This window comes from Trichechus manatus, unplaced genomic scaffold, assembly GCF_000243295.1.
Source record: "Trichechus manatus latirostris isolate Lorelei unplaced genomic scaffold, TriManLat1.0 scaffold00091, whole genome shotgun sequence".
NCBI lineage: Eukaryota > Metazoa > Chordata > Mammalia > Sirenia > Trichechidae > Trichechus > Trichechus manatus.
The window spans coordinates 10,482,154-10,497,832 of NW_004444027.1; the positions used below are offsets into that span (position 1 = coordinate 10,482,154).

Below are 15,679 nucleotides of genomic sequence, written 5' to 3' on the forward strand. Positions count from 1 at the left end.
ATGGGTTGTTTGTGGCACTTACTACAGTCACCAGGGCGGGTTGGCAATCAGTGTAGGGCAGGTTCCAGTAGGCCGTGCCTGTGCTGCTTGGTAGTGTGATGTCAAGCACACAGTGCAGGTAGGCAGGATGTAGTGGGGAGATTGTTATGTATGGAGCTAAGATGGATATGGGAGAGAGGAGAGAGGAACAGGAGCCAAAAACATACCAACAAACAAAAAAGAATGCTAGGGAAGATTGCCATTGGATTGGAGAGATGAGAGAATATGAAATGGAGAAAAACAGAAAGGGGAAGAGGAAAAAAGAAAAGAAAAGGATGAATAAATAAAATTTGGAAACGTTAAAGAACAGCAAATTTCCCAGGGATCCCACTGGTGCAGCTATGAGGTCTGGGAAGTCGCTCTCAGTTGTTGTAGTATAGCCTGGCTAGAAGGTGTAGAGGTATACAATGCCAGTTATTCAGGGAACAGAAAGAGAGGGAAGGTATAGAGAGGCGAGAAACTGAGTAATGAAGAAAGACAAAAAGGGAAAAAGAGGGAAATGAAAATAAAACAAATTAAAAAAAAAAAAAGAACAAGAAAAGCCCCCCAGAAAACAGAAAAATTAAAAAACCCGATAAAAAAGAAATGCCCTTAGGGTTACCTCTGCACGTCTGTGCAAGCTGAGGGGGTAGTCTTTCCACACAGCACCGCCTGGCCAGAAAGGACTCGCAACTCAAGAAAAGGAAAAGAAAACAAACAAACAATTCAAAACAAACAAACGAACAAAAGCACCGGGATCCCACCATCGCGGCAGCCCAGACCAGGAAGCAGCTCCACACTCGAGCGCAGCTCCACAGTCCCTCAGTAAGAAGCAGAGATGGCGCACGGAGACAGGTATTTGAGAAAAAGGAGGGAAAGGTTGTGAGAGGTAAGTAAGAAATCAAAAGAAGCAGGAAAAAAAAAGCAACACCAGCAGCCAACAAATGGCACTCAGAGAGCCGGCCTGTTTGGGGGTGTGGAATCCAGGCAGCTGGTGCTTCCTGGACAAGAGATTGTGGCTGCAGGAAGCAGAGGAGGCCGAGTCGGGGTGAAGAAGGGTGGGGGTGGGAAAGCGTATATTGCAAATTACCCGTTATTGTCTCCCGCTGGAAGCTCCTTGAAGCTGCTTTCTCGTACCCTGTTTGCTGGTCTCCGATAGGAGTCCAAGATGGAGGATCTGTGCTGCATTAGCTGGTAGGGAACCTCTGCATGAATCTCTCCTCACTCTCCGTTCTCTGTCAGTTTTCTCACTCCATTTGGTGCTTGGCTGAGTTCTTCATCTCTTCATTTGACGTTTTAGGGTTTCAGGATTGTTGTTTTCTCCATTCGGCTTAGTTTTTCCGATTTTTGCTGTGGAGGGATGGCGTGGTGTTTCTGCCTAGAGCGCCATTTTGCCGGAAGCCTCTGATTATTTTTTTTTTAAAACTTATTACTGACTGGTGATATTCTTTATTTTATAAGCCAATCTGTTATTTAGCTAAAAGATGACCTCAAGGGATAATTTTGGTTTAAGGTTTAAAGTATCTCAGGGTGATAGTCTCCAGGAATCCTCTAGTCTCAACTGGTCCAGTAAGTCTGGACTTTTTAAAAATTTGAGATCTGTTCCACATTTTTCTTTCTTCTATCAGGATCCATCTGTTGTGGCCTGATCAGAATGATTGGTAGCAGTAACTGGGCACCATCTGGTTCTTCTGGTCTCAGGATAGATGAGGCCATGGTTCTTATAGACTATTAGTCCTGTAGACTACTTTCTTCTCTGAGTCTTTGGTTTCCTTCTTTCTCTTTACTTCTGGATGAGTAGAGACCAACAGCTGTATATTAGATGACCGCTTGCAAGGTTTTAGACCCAGGACACTACTCACCACATTGGGATGCAGAACACATAGTTTATGAACTGTATTATGCCAATCAACTGAGTTGTCCCATGAGACTGGGGTCTTAAGCCTTCAAACCCAAAAAGCCAGTCTTGGGAGTTGTTTGGTTATGTCTAAGAAGTATTCATAACTGTGTCCCTTATGTGCTTTATTATACATATGGATATGCATGCATGCACACACAATACCTGTATGCACATATACCTGTAGATACATCTATCTTGCACACATATGTACCCACATATTCATACCTATTCATACTATATATGCCTATGTACATATTTATGCAACCACAGACTTTTTTTTGGTTGTTGTTGCTAAATTATATTTTTCATATCCTTTACCCTAAACATTCTTCTTTCTTGTGCACTTCTTAGTGACATCATTTACCTTGGTCAAGCTGTGCGCACTTCACCCACATTCAATGCTCCTTTTCCCATCACCAAAAATAACAAATGCCTACCATCTTGAGAATGCTATCTTTTTTAAAGAGAAGATAACTAAAAAGATACAATAGTATATTTTAACTATGTGTATTATATTTACTTTAACCCACATACAGTAAGTGAATCTTTAGTGAGAATACAAAAATCTATTAGACAGGATCTCTAACCTCAAAAAATTTCAGTTAAGGAAGGAAGTCAGATGGATAAACCAATACCCAAATACAAAATAATAAGTGCTGAAACAAAAGTATGGTTAAGGTGTTAGCAACACCCAGATGAGAGAGTAGTTAACACTGCCTGTAGTGAGTCAGAGAGTCCTTCAGGGAGGAGTCACATGAGCTGGGCTTTGAAGGATGAATAGGAATTCCTGATAGCATATCTCATAGTCTCCTCTCTAAGATTTTGTAGATTTGAAAAGGAGTTTGTGCAATGTATCATGTCATCCTTCCTGCCAGAAGCCTTCTGTAGAACAAAGAAGTTTTATGAAGACAAGGAATCTCCTAACCTGGCTTCTATACTGGTATCTCAAACTCCTCAAATCCATTATTTATTCAACATACCCAACAAATATTTATTGAGCACCTATTATGTGCCAGACACTGGAGATAAAACAGGGACAAAATAGACAGATTTGCTGCCTTCATTGGGGCTTACATTCTATTGGAAGAAGTTAGACAATAAACAAAATAAGTAAGTAAAATATATAGTATATTAGATGATGGTAAGTGGTATAGAGAAAAATAGAGAAGGGACAGTCCCATCCTTAGACTCTAGCAAGAAGGACCCCTGCCCTATGATCCATAAGTTACAGGGCACTGCCCTGACCCCCTCCAGGGTGAGGAGTCTTCCAGGCCAAAGGGATATGCACACAAGAACCTAAAACCCATTTTAGACCACACCCTGGTTACTGAGGACCCCAAAACTTCCTGTCCAATGGCTCTGAGCCCAAGTCCAGAGATTGTATGGGCTTCCCCTAAGTCTGATCTTGAGAGGGTGGAATAGCAGGCAGATCTCTGAACCCTTAAGCCCAAGGTGCAGCCTAGGGGTGGCTGTTTGCTGGGGACATAGCTGGAGTGTTCACACTTAGGTGTGTGAGGCTCCTTGAGGTGCAGGTGGAATGAGAGCAGGAAAAGAAAGAGAGTGGTGCATATCTGGGGCAACCATTTGTACTTTTACTCCATGCCCGCCCCGTACGTGTTAGGGGCAGGCCTGGATTCTTGTTGAGGGGGCTCACTGCAGAGAAAGCATCATTGATAGAGTGACATTTCATTAAAGATCTGAGGAAGAGAGTGACAGTGACGTGGCTATCGGGGGAAAGAGGATTTGGGTATAAGAAAAAGCAAGAACGAGGCCCTGAGTCAGGAGTGTGTCTGGCATGTTCAGGAGAAGTAAACCTGGCTGCTTCCCAGGCACCTCAGCCCACGGAGACCTGCCAGGTTTGTGTTTGTGGAAACTTTAAAAAAACAAAACAACAACAACAACAACAAAAAAACCCCCAAAATAACAAAAAAGAAAGAAAATCCTCTCAATAAATATCTTATTGAATGAAGGATTCCATGAGGAACCACTCCCAGCAGCACACAGATGCACCATCTTCCCATTCCTGTGTCAAACGGCCTCTCAGGGCCAGTTCTGCCCTGATCCAGATGACCAGGGACTGCTACTGCCCCAGGCCAGGATTTCCCCAAAACTTGTTGGTTAAAAAATTCAGTCCAGTTCCCTTGAGATTCTCTCTTTATCACCCCGCCCCCTTTTCCTGTTCTCCTCTCCTTCCGACACCACGGTCTCTGCGCCCCGCGCTGTCCACCGCATTGGCCGGGCCGCGCACTCCCTGGTCACCTGGGACGCGCGGCTGTGGGGAGCTGGGTTAGACAAGGGTGGCAGCTCAGGTCAGAGGCTTGACCTGACAGATCTCAGCCAAGGGGAGCGTGTTCGAGCATTTACACACACAAAAAAATAAAATAAAAAATAAAAAAAATCGATGCCTATTTTTAAAGATCGGTCGTGAGGTTTTATTTTACTCTTTCTGGGAGACTCTGATCTGACAGAAACCCGGCTCTCAGAGTTACAGCTGGTGGCTTCTCAGCTTCTCTGCGACTGTTCTAAGCACCTTCTGCTGCTCCGTTCACGGAGGCGGAAATGCTCCCTGGGAGGGGGGAGAGTTACGGCCCCTGTCGTAAGTGTGGAGACAGCGCCACCTCCTCCATTCTTGCCTCTCTCCCGCGGCCCTTTGCACAGACTGTTCCTGTCTGCATGCCTTCCTATCCTCCTTGGCCTGGGAAAAACCTGCTCATCTTTGACTTGGCACAGATGTTCCTCTGGGAAATCTCTCCTGGCCAGTGACCCCGGGGATACCCTCCTTTATGCTCCTATAGATCCACATTTCTTTGTTTATTTACCCTGGTCACTCCTTGCGCCTGAGCTGTTTTTCTTCCCTTCGCGGCTCTAAACTCCTTTGTGGCAGAAGCCATGCCTTATTGTTCATCTTCAGAGCCCAGCTTGGGAACTGGACACACAGAATAGGGGTTCATACTGTAAGTTTAATGAATGAGTAGGTAAGAAGTGAACCCTGAAATATTCTCCCCGAATAATTCAGTATGTCAAGGAGGGATTTTAATGGCGAAGGGGGTTGCAATGAAAGGGGAAACTTAGGGTGAAACCAGGGGCAAGATATGGATTTTGGCAGCATTTTCCATACAAGGAGAACCTTGTGTCTGCTGCCTTGGTTGGCAGGGAGGAGACAGAGAAAGGAAGGGTTCTGGGGAGGACTTAACTCACGTTTGTAAAATACTTTAGGTACAAAGAGTCTTCAAATTTACCATCTAGTAGGAGATGTGGGGTAGGCAGGACAAGGACTGTTATGCCTGTTACAGATGGAGAAACTGAAGCTCAGAGAAGTGACTTGACTTGCCCAAGTCACACACATATTTAAAGGCAGAGCCAGGGCTAAACCCAGGTCTTGGGCCTCCTTAGCCTGGGGCGCTGCTCATGTCTTCTTGAGGGCATATTGCCTGTCTTCACAATTTCCTCCTGGGGTGATGATGATTGACACAGATGGTGCATGGAGAACTCTTGGGGTGTGCTACTGGTTCCCTTCCAAAACAATAGGGGGCTTCTGTGCAGTATTAAGTGAGTCACACCTTTTCTTTACAGGTCAGTTTTCTTGTATATCAAATGAGGGTTTGGAGCAGAAGCTCTGCAAGGCCTCTTCCAACTCTGTTGTCAAATCTTCTGGCCTCTTCAGGGGACTTTCAAAAAGCATTCTTTACAGATCTTTCTTAAAGGGACTCTGTTGAGGGAGTCAGTGTGACAGAGCTGGCTGGGCTGCCACTAGGTGGTGTCAGGAAGAAATGGAGATGGCTTCCGTCCTGCCCTCAGCTCTCCTCCGTCTCGTGGACCCGATTCTTTTTTTTTTTTTTAATTTTTTTATTGTGCTTTAGGTGAAAGTTTACAGCTCAAGTTAATTTCTCATACACAAGCTTATACACACATAGTTATGTGACACTAGTTGCAATCCCTACAATGTGACAGCACACTCCTTTCCACCCCAGTTTCCTGTGTCCATTCAACCAGTCCCTTCCTCCTCCTGGACTCTATTCTTGACTGTCCAGTTTTGTAACTACTCTCATTCAAGCCCAGCATCACTTGGGGGAGGGATAAAAAGATGTTTGTAAAATGAGACATTTAAATGAAATTAACTTACCTGCATGTAGCATTACATGAAGCATTTTCTCATACATTTTGAGATAAATATTATTATTTCCACTTTGCAAGTGAACAAGTTAAGAAATGATTAATAATTATAATTGGGCACTTATGAAGTGCCAAGTACTTTATCTGGATTATTTATTTAATAATAATGGCTTACATTTATTGAATGCTTACTACATGCAGACATCATTCTAAATTCTTTACATATACCAACTCATTTGATGATTGTCACAAAAACCCTAGGAGATTGTACTATTTTCATCTCTATTTTATGGACGAGGAAATAGGGGCTCAGAGAGGGTTAGCAAATCACCCAAGGCCACATAGCAAGGAAATAGCAGAAGTGAGATTCAAACAAGGCAGTCTGACTCCAGAGTCCATACACTTGACAATGAGAACGAAGCAGTCTGAGAGAGGTTCAGAAACCTTGCCCAAATCACACAGTTAATTACTGATGGAGCTGGGATTTGAACCCTGGCAATCAGACTCCAGAGCCACTGGCAATCAACGCTGGGGCACAGATCCTCTCCTCCAAATGCAAATGCAAATGGAAAGGTTTCTTTCTCTACTTCATGCCATAAACTGTGCCAGACAGTTTACTTACATGGTTTCTGGAAGCAAGAACCCTGTTTTTCCATTCCTGGCTTTCGCAGGGAGAGGTTTTCCCTGAGTACCCTTCTGGCTTGCCCTGGCCAACTGCTGGCTAGGATTGGACAGGTAGGACCATCTAATAATTCTGGGTTTCAGTTAACAGACTCACTTGGTTAGTAGACTCATAGCCAGGCCCCACACCTTGTTTATTTTATTTCTCAAAAATTTTCAGACTGCTGATAGGAAAAATGGGATCTGTTTGTTGAGTGCACTTTTGGAGACCTCAACATTTATATTCAATACTAACAACCAATAACTATATTAAAAATATTTTACATTCAGGATGGAACAGATTAGAAAATGCCCTGCCAAGGCACTGGAACAGTGTCTTAAAGGCCCCATGCTATGCCACACATGATTCCTTTGATGTTGAATAGTGGAGGCTGCCAAGGGTCCCAAGGGAAGGAGTAGGGATATTAGGGTGGCCAAGTACCATTCAGGAGGCTCAGGGAAACAACTATTTTACCAACTGGATTGGAGGTACTTCAGTACTTTAAGAACTAGTAAGACTGTGCTGGTGCCTACTGGCTGAATCTTAGCCTACTTACAACTCTTTGAGGGTATTTATTACCCCAGTTTACGGATGAGGAAACCGAGGTCTGGGGAAGTTATGTAATTTGCTCATGGTTGGAAAGTTTAATAGAAAATTTTGTTCTTATTATGCTGGGGTCACAAAGAGTGAATCAGACATACATCACTTCTCCTATGGGTTAGCAATCAGGACTCACTTTGCCTGGGTGGTCCCACGAATCTTAACCTTTGACTTGGTTTAAGGTGATTTTGGAGATACAGAGCTCCTAAGTGCCTGATAGAAGTAAGCAAAGATCCTCTTTGGAGAAAGAGGATCCTGGGACTTACATGATTGCTACAAAGACTTTTTCAAGTACAATGGGAGAGTGCGCAAAGATAATCCAGCATCAAAGGAAAACAAGAGATCATAAGGAGAACTAGCAGAAAGAAAAGACAACAGAGGCAGATGTACAATACTTTGACCATTGGAATAATAAGACAACTTCTTGCTCAAAACAACAACAGCAACAAAATAAAACCCACAAAAAATATATTTTTACTATGCTTAAATAAAAGAGAAGCTTGAAAATATCTGCAGGGAACTTTCAAAAGTGACAAACTAGATTTAAAAAAGAACCAAATAGAACTTCTACAAATGAAAAATACAATAGCCAAAGTTTAACAGTTAAGTAGATGTGTGTAATAACTATTAGACACAACTAAAAAGAGAATTGGTGAACAGGAAATTAGTCAGAAGAATATCCAGCATGAAACACAGAGAAACAAACAACGAAAAAGAGAAAAAAGACAATAAATGATATAGAATAAGAAGGCCTAACATGCATTTAGTTGGAGTCCCAGAAGGAGATGAGAGCAAATGGAGCAGAGACAATATTTGAATGAATAATAGCTAAGAATTTTCCAGAACTATAAAAGACCCCAATTCACAGATTTAAGTCTAATAAAATAAATCCCTAGCTGAATAAATAAAAATACATTCATACTAGCCACATTTTAGTAAAACTTCAGAAAATTATAGACAAAAATAACAATCTTAAAAGTAGCCAGAGGAGAAAAAAGATGACCTCACCACTAACAATGGAATCTAGAAGGTAATCAAATATTTTCAACGTTATGAAAGAAAATAACAGCCAACCTAGCATCCTATACAGTGAAAATGCTTTTGTAAGGGCAAAATAAAGACATGTTCAGATAAAGAAAAACAAAAGGAATTTCTCAATATTAGACTTGTGTAAGGAATTTCTAAAAGATGTACTTCAGGTAGACAGTAAAACAATTCCAGATAGAAGTCGTGAGATACAAGAATAAATAAAGGTTAAGTAAAGTGGGTGATATATGGATACATTTAAGTGAACATACCAAAAATCTGTTGCCGGTGAGTCAATTCTGACTCATAGTGACCCCATGGGACAGAGTTAAGGAGTGACTGGTGGATTTGAACTGCCAACCTTTGTGGTTAGCAGTCCAGCTCTTAACCACTGTGCCACCAGGATTTCTAAGTGAACATACACTATATAAAATAAAAATAATAATGTTTTGTGGGCTTTGAAAGAAAAACTGGAAAAATTGAAATATATTAGAACAATAGCATATAAACTGGAGAGTAAATGGAATTAAGTGTTATAAGATTGTTATATTGTCTGGGAGTGGGATAAACATAATGTTCAACTTCAGATTCTGATAAGAAGTTAACTCTCTGTGTTGTAATTTCTAGGGTAATTATGATCAAAGTAGGACTTATAACTTCCAAATTAGTAGAGGGAAACAATGGAATGACAAAATTAATTAAAATCAAAGATGGTAAGAAGAAAGAAAAACAAACATAGAGCAGAGAGGGCAAATAGAAAATTGCAAAAAAAGTGGTAGATGTAAATTCAACCATATCAGTAATAAAGGAGCCCTGGTGGTGAGACGGTCAAGCTCTTGGCTGCTAATCAAAAGGTTGGTGGTTTGAATACATTCCTTGGGAGAAAAGACCTGGCTATCTTCTCCCATAAAGATTATAGCCTAGAAAACCATAAGGGTCAGTTCTACTCTGTCCTATAGGGTCACTATGAGTCAGCTAGCACACAACCACACAACAACATATCAGTAATAAGGAGTCTCTGGGTGGCACAAACAGCTAAGCACTTGGCTACTAACTGAAAGGTTGATGATTTGAATCCACTCAGAGTTGCCTTGAAAGAAAGGCCTGGCGATCTACTTCCAAAAGATTACAGCCATTGAAAACCTCATGGAACACAGTTCTACTCTGACATACATGGGGTTGCCATGAATTGGAATCAACTTGACGGCAACTGGTTTGGTTTAAAAAAATTTTATATCAGTAATTACATTAAGTGTAAATGCACTAAATGCTCCTATTAAAAGACAAAGATTTTAAGACTGTAAAGTAAATTTATGTGGACAAGAGTCATGGTAGGGCCAGCAACCCAGGTGACCTGTTTCCTAGTCCTGTGTCCTGTTAACCTTACCCAATCCAATTCAGTCCAGTCCATTTATACTGGGCAATGTACTGTTTGTCAGGCAGTGTTAGATTTTGGAACATGTAGATGAGTAAACCAAGATTTCTGTCCTAAAGGCATTTTCCTAAAATGAGGACAAAGTATTCTTTAGCATGAATTATCTGGGTGAATTATCTGGTTTATCGGCATATATTTTATGCGGGTGGTGATGGGTGGGACGTGGCCAGGGTTAGTGAAAGTTTTGGGGCTGTGTCTGAGAGAGGATTTACCTATATGCCTGAATGTCAATCTGGGTAGGACAGCATGAAGACAGAGGAGGATGGGAGGAGACGCTTTTCTGAATGGAAATTCATCAATGTATTTCTGTCTGCTGCAGTTATCAGTGTTGCTATTTCTGTGAGTAATGGTGGAGACTTCACCGGGCTCATGCCAGACACTGGGGATGGGGGTGTGGGCCAGCGATATGGCAAGGGTGCTCTCTGTCGTCAGAAAACATGAGCTCATGCCAAGGTTTCTGCAGGTCACAGAGATAGCACTGGCTCTCTGGAGACAGGCGTGACCCTTAGGTCGGCTCCTAGTCATTGAACTAACTGGGCTCAGAGTCAGCCTGAATGTTAATGGTGATAAGGGCCGGATAATGGTAGCCAAACTCCCAGGGCCCCTTCAGGCCTCGCCTAGAGCCCTGAGGCCGGAGAGAGGGCAGGTCAGGGGAGGCCAGTGGGAGGAGCATGGTCAGGGAGCCTGATTTGCTGTCTTTAGCTCAGCACTGGCTCTGCCATGCTCTGAACCCTCTGGAGAATGCTATGGGGGACCCTGTGGTCTCCTGAGGCTTATGGCACAAAATAACTGTTTCAAGGCAGTTTGCTCATGTCCCTGCCTCCAGGCTAAACAGTTGCCAAGACAAATGGATGTCTAATGTGAAGACACTGACCACAATTAATTCTTGGAAAAATATCAAGTTGCCAGCATTTTTTCTCTGGACTTTTTCTTGTTTCATCAAATTTGAGGTATCTCTTGACAAACTTTGTCCTATAGGGTGGCTATGAATTGGAATTGACTCGATGGCAGCAGTTTTTTCACGAGTTGACAAATTTTAGTGAGTGGGGAAGTAAGGGGTATGTGTATTTAGGGGTCCTTGCTGTCTATCTGCAGACCAGGGTTAATGTCCATGGTTGTTTTAAGAGCCAAGGCCTGAGTGAAGTGCAAACAGTGCTGGTGATGTTTCTCAACCTCTATACTCTCTGACCCTGAACTGGCCACCTATGAGATTTTACCTTACTAAGTCTTCCCGGGTGCTGTAAATGGTTAACATGCTTGGCTACTAACCGAAAGTTTGGGTGTTCTAGTCCATCCAGAGAAACTTGGAAGAAAGGCCTGGCACCTACTTCTGAAATATCAGCCATTGAAAACCCTGTAGAGTACAGTTCTACTCTGACACACATGGGATTGCCATAAATTGGAACCAGCTTGACAGCAACTTGTTTTTAAGCCTTTCCAGAATGAGGTCTTTGGTAGTTCAGTGGTAGAACTCTCGTCTCCCATTCAGGAGACCAGGGTTTGATTCCCAACCAACGTACCTCATGTGCAGCCACCACCTGTCTGTCAGTGGTGGCTTGTGTGTTGCCATGACACTGAACAGATTTTAATAGAATATTCCAGACTAAGACTGACTAGGAAGAAATGCCTAGTGATCTATTCCCCAAAATCAGCCAATGAAAACCCTATGGATTGCGATGGTCCCATCCCCAGCCAATCATGAGGATGGTGCAGGACTGGGCAGTGTTTTGTTCTGCTGTTCATGGGGTCACCATGAGTCAGGGCCAACTTGGCAGCAGCCAACAACAACAGTAAGCTTTCCTGCCACTTAAAATGAGTCACATTTACTTTAAAAAATAATGAAGCCTGTGTGTGATCAAGGTCAGATGATGACAGTCAGCTGATGATCCTGGCCCTAGGCCTGTGAATCTCTGGGGCTGCTACATTGCAACATCGCTCATCCCAGAGCATCCTACAGGGAGCCACTATCAAAAGACAAGGGTTGGCATGTGCGATATAACCAATTTGCTACCCATGAGCTGGTCCAACTCCCTTCCCATATTTTACAGGTAAAGGAACTGAAGCCCAGAGATGGAAATGGCTTGTGTAAGTTTACATAGCTGGTTAGTTGAGGAGCCGGGACTAGAACACAAATCTCCCAACTCTGCTCAGTGCCTTTCTCCACATCACAGTTCTCAAGAGCCTTCCCTTTAGGGAAATAATTGAAAGAAATAATTTTAAGTATCGTTGTTCACAGTGTTGCTTTAAATTTTGAAAAATAAAGCTCCTGTATCTTGCATGTAGACAGTTTCAAGTTGTAAATGTTAGTTAATGTTTCTACATTCAAGGGAAATCTCAAACTTGTCATTGAGAACAACAGAAAAATCTTATCCTTTGATGACTAGAACTCTTCTGACATCTACTGGAATATGCAGACATTGCATATTTGCATGCAAACCAGTCATTTCCTTCATTCTGATACAATCTAATTTATGTAAAAAATTTAGACATATGCAATTCTATATGTTATTTATGAATACATGTACATGTAGAAAAAGTATAAAATATCTATGTAAATGATAAACATAACTTCAGGATAGTGGTTACCTCTGGGGAAGGTAGGAATGGAGGGTGTGATAAGGGTTTTAGCTGTATCTGTAACGATTTTTTTTTCTTTGAAAAGAGATCTCAGGTAAATCTGGCAAAATGTTAACATATATTAAAACTTGGAAGTGGTCATATTAGAGGGGTCTTTTTAATTCACTTATCTCTATGCTTAAAATGGAGTCCCTGGGTGGCACAAATGGTTAGGTGCTTGATTACTAGCTGAAAGGTTGGCAGTTCAAACCCACCAAGAGGCACCTTGGAAGAAAGGCCTGGTGATCTGCTTCTGAAAGTTCAAAGCCATTGAAAATCTTATGGAGCAGTTCTACTCTGACACACATGGGGTCGCCATAAGTTGGAATCGACTCTATAACAACTATCTAAAATAGTTTAGATAATAGTAATCATTAATATATTTATTATACAGTATATATTCATATTTATTACCAATGATAATGAAATGAAACAGGACTGGGCAATGTTTTATTCTGTTATACATAAGGTCGCCATGAGTCAGAGTCAACTCAATGGCAAATAACAACAATATATTCATTATATTATACACTTATTATATAGTATACACTTTATAAATTATATATTTAATTGTATGGAAAGACAATAAAGAATAAAAATGTAAAATCTGTGGGTCCAGGTTCTTTGCTCTGATGGCAGCAGGACAGTTCACTAGAGTGAATGGTTCTGGCAAAAGCTCTGGAGATAAGGGCTCTGGTTCCAGGTCTGCCACCAAATAGTGTGGTGCTCAGCAAGCCACTTTCTCTCCTCTGTAAATGAGACCTTGAGCTAGATAATACTAAATTTTCCTCCAGGTTTGCTATGACTTGAGTAAAATTTTAGCAAAAGGGAAAATCCCAACATAGGCTTACTGTGAGGATTAAATGAGGTAATACATGTAAAACTCTTAGCCTGTGTCTAAGGTCTGACTGACTTGTTGGCTGTAATTATTATCATTAATTTACTAGAGTTGATGTGAGTAACTGAACAGCAACCAAAGACTCATGTATGGGCTATATAGGAACGGTGTTCCTAAACTGAGGTGACAAGATGAAGATGGTAAATGCATTTACTAGTTTGTTACTGAATAAACAAATTCACTTGCTGTTGTTGAAAAATGGTCTGTTCCCCCCAGGAAGACGTGGCAATGGAACATCAGAATGTTAATGGCATGAATCTGGGGTATTAACTACCAAATTTTGCAGATGAAGGGACTGAGGGCTCAGAGGGGGAACTGGTTTGCCTAAGTTCTGAGGGAAGATCCCATATAGGGGGCTGAAGGAGGTAATTAAAATCGACAGTTAATATTATTTCTAGATGATGGTGACAGCCTAGAATGATCACAGACCACAATCTCCCATTGTTAGAACTATAATTTAGGAGACACCTAACAAAGGCGGCAGTGCATAGAGCAGAGTTCACCATATTTTGCAATTTGAATACACCTTCATGATTTTTTACATATCCAGGTACTACTTGTACTATTATTTACATATTATGTTTTTATTTAAACAAACTCACATTTTATTACCAGAGATTTGAATGTAATTGGTCTGGGTTGGGTCCTGGGATTTAAAAAATCTCCCTAGCTGATTCTAATATGCGCCAAGGTTGAAACCATTTCTTTAAATCAAGAAAGGGAAATCCTCAGGTCCCAGGAATGAAGAAGAAATTGAAAGCCAGAGTAGTAAGATGATGTGAGAGCTGATGATGTAGGATCCCTGGAGTTTGGGTTGGGGTTAGGGGTTCTAAGTACTAGCTATAGTATCGGGAAATAGGTCCTATTAGCTAGAGGATTGGGTTATTTATTATTTTTAACTTAAAAAAATTTTATTTTATGGTGGCCAGACGCAGAGGGAAGGAGTTACCACCAGCTGCTGAGAGAGCCAGCGACTACAAAACCAGTCAAGCCGCCGCCGCCCCTCCCCGCTCTCCTTTCCCTCCTTCCCCCCGCCTCCCCGTCGTCGTGGCGGCCGCCAGGAATTCTCATGAGGACCGAGGACCGGTACACCACTGAAAATGTAGACGAGTCCAACCACGACCGCCCAGTTTGAGCCAATAGTTTCCCTTCCTGAACAAGAAATTAAAATGCTAGAGGAAGATGAAGAACTTTGTTAAATGCGGGCAAATTTATACCGTTTTGCCTCAAAAACAAACTCCCGGAGTGGAAGGAGCGGGGCACGGGTGACGTGAGGCTCCTGAGGCATAAGAAGCGGGGAGCATCCGCCTTCTCCAGCGCAAGGACAAGGCCCTGAAGATCTGCACCAACCACTACATCACACCACCACCGAACGCGGGCGGCGACCGCCTGGGTCTGGCCGACGAGTGCCCCAAGCCAGAGCTGCTTGCCATCCAGTACCTAAACGCTGAAAATGCACAGAAATTCAAAACAAAGTTTGAAGAGTGCAGGAAAGAGACTGAAGAGAGAGAAAAGAAAGCATTGGGCAAAAATGATAATGCTGAAAAAGTGGCTGAAAAGCTAGAAGCTCTTTGGTTGACGGAGGAGAGTGAGGAGGCTACTGGGACCAAGGTGTCTGAAGGTGAAGAGGCCAAGGAGAAGACCGAAGAGAAGCAATAAATGGTCTTATATTATTTACTTTTCCCCTTCCTTTTCCTTCTTTTTCTTTATCCCACTCCAGCTTTCTGATTTATTTTTATTCTGTTTTGTTTACAAGGGACTTTACATAAAGCAGTTCGAACTCCAAAATCCAGATTGTTTTTTTCTAAGTTTTTATCCTATCGAAGACAATTTCAGAAAATCCATTCCCCAGTCATGAAAATGTACAGTGCTGTCTTTTCCAAGTGGAAACATTTATTTATAGTCATCAAAAATAGAGAATAAAAACCACATTTGATAACTGTAAAAAAGATTATTATGGTAAAATACAGATAACATAAAATTTGCCATTTTAACTGCACAATTTAATGACATTAAACATTCACAGTGTTGTGCAACCATAACCACTATTTCTAAAACTTTTGCATCAACCCAAACAGAAAGTCAATACCTATTAAGCAGTAACTCCCCCACTTCCCTTCTCCCCTAGAAGCTTTGGTGTTAACAGGCTCACAGAACTGGTGTTGAGGCCTTAGGCCTATAATGAAGGGCAGTTGAACCTGAGATCCATGCATTTAACCATGGCCTGCTGAAAAGGTGCACACTCAGTGAAAACCATAACCAAACCAAACCCATTGCCATTGAGTAAATCCTGACTCATGGACAGAAGGTACTGTAGTAGTGTTGGTCCTATTTTTTCTTCTATGAACTTTATAGTTTTAGGCTTTATATTCAGGTCTTTGATCCATTTTGAAGTAGTTTTTGTATACGGCG

General features: G+C 41.9%; 1 pseudogene; it reads left to right on the forward strand.

Annotated features, from left to right (window-relative positions):
- The first annotated feature begins 14,185 nt into the window (after window positions 1–14,185).
- LOC101346761 (ran-specific GTPase-activating protein pseudogene) lies at window positions 14,186–15,018 on the forward strand (annotated as a pseudogene).
- The last annotated feature ends 661 nt before the right edge of the window (window positions 15,019–15,679 follow it).